The 4,889-nt window shown below is 43.0% G+C and overlaps 1 long non-coding RNA gene across 1 annotated transcript; it reads left to right on the forward strand.

Annotated features, from left to right (window-relative positions):
* The first annotated feature begins 1,109 nt into the window (after positions 1 to 1,109).
* LOC123255172 lies at positions 1,110 to 4,417 on the forward strand. The gene is made up of 2 exons (XR_006506740.1): positions 1,110 to 1,510; positions 4,146 to 4,417. It is a non-coding gene; the product is annotated as an uncharacterized LOC123255172 (long non-coding RNA).
* Positions 4,418 to 4,889: the final 472 nt, after the last annotated feature.

The raw sequence follows: 4,889 nt of genomic DNA on the forward strand, positions 1-4,889 counted from the left end.
TTCCTTCCTTCCTTCCTTCCTTCCTTCCTTCCTTCCTTCCCTCCTTCCTTCTTTCCAAAGGATATCTATGGGTTCAAAAGGTGAATATGATATAAAAACAACCTTAGTGTGCTTTCTTTCTGGAAAGATAGAAACAACAGAATCATGAAAAATGGAGCAGACGAGAGCATATTTATTCACCTAATCCCAGAAAAGAAAATTATTTGCTTTTCCCCAGCCCTCAACACACACACACACTCACACACACTTGAAGTTTGAAGAGAGATTTTTAGGACAAACAAAGGGCCAAGGCCATCCTATTCAATAATTAATCCCTCCATTTGTAGAGCACTTTCTAGTTTTTAGAATGCTTGTGTATCTATTGTCTCATTTGCCCAAGGTCACACGGCAAATTAGTGACAGAGTTGAAACCCAGGAATCGTGACTTGTAGTTCTAGGGCATCTTCTAACTACGTTGCATCATTTCCCTTTATATAATCGGGAGTCAATTTATGAAAACTATTACGTCCAGGAATATAGAGTCTAAGCCTGTCAGTAAAAATAGCTTTAAAAAAGCTTAACCACATCTCTGGATGACAGCTAGTTCTAGAATGGAACATGAGGGGAGATTGTACTTTCTGTCTATCTTGTAGGTATTTTGTGGGCAGCTAGGTGGCATGTTGGATAGATGTTGAACCTGGAGTCACTAAGACCTGAGTTTAAACCCAGCCTCAGACATTTCCTAGACTCAGTTTTCTCATCTGAAAAAAAAATGGACATAAGAAGAGTACCTACTTCATAGGGTTGTGGAGATCAAATGAATAATATAAAGTGTTTTACAAACATTAACACATCACATAAATGCTACTATTGTTGTTGTTATTTGTATGTGCTTTGTATGTAACCAATGCAGCTAAAGTGCAGTGGTGACTAGAGTGCTAGACGGGAAATTTTTAGTTCAAATTCTGTCCCAAACTCTGTCCCAAACACATAACACTAGTTATGTGTTCCTGGTCAAGCCACTTAACCTCCTCTGCCTCCATTTTCTCATCTGTAAAATAGGGATAATGATAGAACCTCCCATTACTATTGTGGGGATCAAATGAGATAACATGCATAGAGTACTTCGCAAACCTCAAAGCATTAAGTAAATGCTAGCTATTATTATTTATGTATATATATTGGCTGGCTCACCAGAAGAGGGGCTGTTTTTGTCTTTTGTTTTCCCTTTGTATTCTCAACAGATAGCATAGTATAGCGTGGTACATGCTAAGTGTTCAATATTTTTTGATTGATTACTTGTTGGGTCACATCTCTGGCCTGTGCATCTGACAGAATGGAAAATATTATCATCCACTACCTTCATCATTGAGAGGATCCTGGTCTGCAGAGTATGGGGCTAACCCTGGCGAGTAAAGCCAATGTTCTAATCCCCTCACATCTCCTCTCTTCTTTTCCCTTATAGCATGAATGTACAAGGTGATTATGAGCCCGCTGATGCCACTGGTTTTATCAACATCAACTCCCTCAGGTGAGTGCTTTTAAGTTAGTCCCAGCCCAGTATGGGAGAGGGGTTTCGGGCCTTTCATGAATTCAGTTCATATCTTTCCTCAGCCTGGACCACTGGGTTTTGATCACTAATCCCTACAAAGTTGGGAGGGAAAATGAGCCTCTGTCCTCACACAAGAGCAGTTCTTGTGTCTTCCCTCCCATCCATCCATCCATCTCCCAGCAGCACAGATTCACCAAGTACCTCCTGTGTATCCATCAGTGTTCTCAGCACTAGGGGGCTGGAGGAATCTGAAAATGGTAGAGAGATATGAGCCAGAACTTTGAGCAGCTATGAAAAGCCTTGTGGGTTTTGGAGGGATTCACTGGGAGTGCTTTTGCCTCCTATAGCCACAGCTGACTCTTGCTTCAGTAGACCCCAGGTGGAAGTGGAAGTCTCATAGAATCTCAGATTTTGAGTTGGAAGGGACTTTACTAGCTATCCAGTCCAACCCATATCTGAAAGGAATCCCCATTTTAACATATCTAGCAAATGATTATCCAGACTTTGCTTGAGTGCCTCCAAGGAGGAAGAACCCACCATCTCTGGAGGTAGTCTATTCCTCTACCTCTGGAGTGAAGCCACTTAGATATTCAGTGATCAGAAGGCAAGAGAGTGGGCCAGATGACTCCCTCCTCCACAAGGTCTCTTCCATCTCTTAATCTCATGGTTCTTTGGACTGTTAAGTCACCAGGTTGGTGCAGTGGATAGAGCCCCAGGGCTAGGTCAGGAAGACTTGAGTTCAAATCCAACTTCAGGCACTAGGTATATAACTCTGAGAAAGTCACTTCACTCTGCCTCCATTTTTCTTATCTGTAAAATGAGCTGAAGAAGGAAATGGCCAACCACTCTATTATCTTTGCCAAGAAAACCCCAAATTGGATTGTGAAGAGTTTGACACAACAGAAGCAAGTAAACAACAAAGATGGGTTGTTGATTTTAACACAATCCAGCTGAGCACTTTTCCCCAGGATGGGCAGGAGACGGGAGAAGAACATTTGGAACATGTTGATTTTATACCACTTTTCCCCCTGTAGTCAGTATCTGTGAGGAGCAGCTTGATGGAGAACCATCTTAAAATGATCACTTAGTCAACACTGAATGTGAGGCAGGATGGAAGATACAGAGGAATAGAAGACCTGCTTCCTGTCTGATGGAAGCTTATACTCTGGTTGGGAAAGGAGACTGGTCCACAGAAACTATAAGACACCAAAATGAGAGCAGGTTCTAGAGTCAGGAAGACCTAGGTTCAAGTCCTTTCTTTGGACAGACACTTCCTGGCTGTATGAGTGATCATATCACACTGCTCAACGCCCTCAGACAACTTCAAGACTAGAAATTACACAGCCCTGTGCCAGTCTTGAAAGTTCCCTAGAGCAATAGGGTCAGATTCAAGCAGAAACAACCTCTCTATGATTTTGTAGATAGATGATTTGTGATAGTTTCTATAGCTGAAAAATTCATTATCTCCAGCCAACCTGATGATGGGAATCTCCAAACTTAGCTCCAAACACACCTCAGGACATAGGATTCTAGGATCGTCAATAACTGAATTGAGATCTCGATTCACAGATGGGGAAACTGAGGCACCTAAGAAAGATAAACAATTTACAACTGGGCCAAAGTCACATACTTAGCAAGAATTAGAGGTGGGATTTATACCCAGGTCCTCTGACTCTAGACCTAGTCTTCTAACAATGGGCCCCCAGTCTCTGGACTCCCAGACCAGAGCCCTTTTTTTGCCCACTCATGTCCCTATCCCCCTTTCACAATAAGAAGTAGAGAACTTGAAGCAAAATGAAAAAGCCTCCCACGGGCAGGTCAAGGCCATTTCTGTTTTCTTTTTTTTAAACCCTTCCTTTCTATCTCAGTATTGATTCTAAGACCAAAGAGCAGCAATGGCCAGGTAATGAGACTTAACTGACTAGCCCAGAGTCAACACAGCTAGGAACGTCTAAGGTCAAATTTGAACCCAGGTCCTCCCAACTCCAGGCCTGGGATTTTATCTGCTATGCTCTCTAACTGACCCCAGGTCTGTTTCTAATGTAGGAAAAGATGCCAGGCTACCTTCTCACAGAGCTTGAGGTGTAGAAGAACCATGATGCCCCCTACCCAGCCCATCCCTAAATCTGATTATATTTGATACCCTCATCACACATCCCTCTGTAGACGGCCTTTGGCTCATCCTTGCCGGTGCTGGCCATGCTTAGGGCCCTGAACTAGGGGATATGTTGAGCCTAGCATTGCCACAGCGACCCTGGGAGCACTCTTCCCCTTCCAACCTCCCCCCTCACTGCCCCCTTAATTGTGTGTCTTTATAAGGGCCTGATAAGCCCTTTTAAATTGCATTGAGCAAGACATATTTTCATAATGGCCTCTTCATTTTCCATTGCCAGTTAACTGCTTTGTGCCGAACAATAACATGAACTGTTTTCTCCCAAAGATAAATTAATTACATTATTGAGGGGGGGGGAGGAGGGCAGAGGAGGAGGGGAAAAAAAGACAACTTCACCTACGTCTTAACAAACAGCTGTCCCCAGCTCCACCTGAATTAAATGAACTGAATATGTGTTATTACTGTCAATTTACCTCTTTTTGTTTTTAATCTGGTTCACAGGCTAAAGGAATATCATCGTCTGCAGAGCAAGGTCACCGGCAAATAGACTAGGCAGCCATCAATAGTGTGGAGCAGCTCTTAGTGGCGCTGCAGATTTCCCCAAGTAACGGCACTGAATATCCTGGCATTTTGTGATTGTTACTTACTATCCTGGGCTGCAGCTCAGCCAGGCTTTGTTTCGTGTTCCTATAGCAAACAGAAGAGGTCTGCAAGGGGGTGGGGGAGGGTGGAGTAGAAATAACAATAATAATAATAAAAATAATCATAAAAGACTACTGTGCATATAGTTTCTTTATTTCCCAGGAACCGTGTTTGCTTGTATGTTTGTAATTAGTCAATCAAGCTTTTCTTGCTTCCGAAGGCCACCTTTTGCCAAAGAGCATACCTTCTATCAACAGGAGAGAATCAGTTCAAGATTTCCCATAGACTCCTGATAGACTAAACAGTTTTGGTTCCCCTGACTTTGATCTGGAATCCCACCGAGGCCAAGATCTTGCTGCCAACTGAAGCTTTGAAGGATCAGCTCTCTAGGCAAGTAGGTAGGGTTGTCCTACCCAACATCAAGATTAGGTCAATTCTAGTCTCTGTCTCTCTCTGTCTCTCTGTCTCTGTCTCTCTCTGTCTCTGTCTCTCTGTCTCTCTCTCTCTCTGTCTCTGTCTCTGTCTCTCTCTCTCTCTCTCTCTCTGTCTCTCTCTCTCTCTCTCTCTCTCTCTCTCTATATATATATATATATATATACACAC

Source organism: Gracilinanus agilis, unplaced genomic scaffold (genome assembly GCF_016433145.1).
Source record: "Gracilinanus agilis isolate LMUSP501 unplaced genomic scaffold, AgileGrace unplaced_scaffold4056, whole genome shotgun sequence".
Taxonomy (NCBI): Eukaryota; Metazoa; Chordata; class Mammalia; order Didelphimorphia; family Didelphidae; genus Gracilinanus; species Gracilinanus agilis.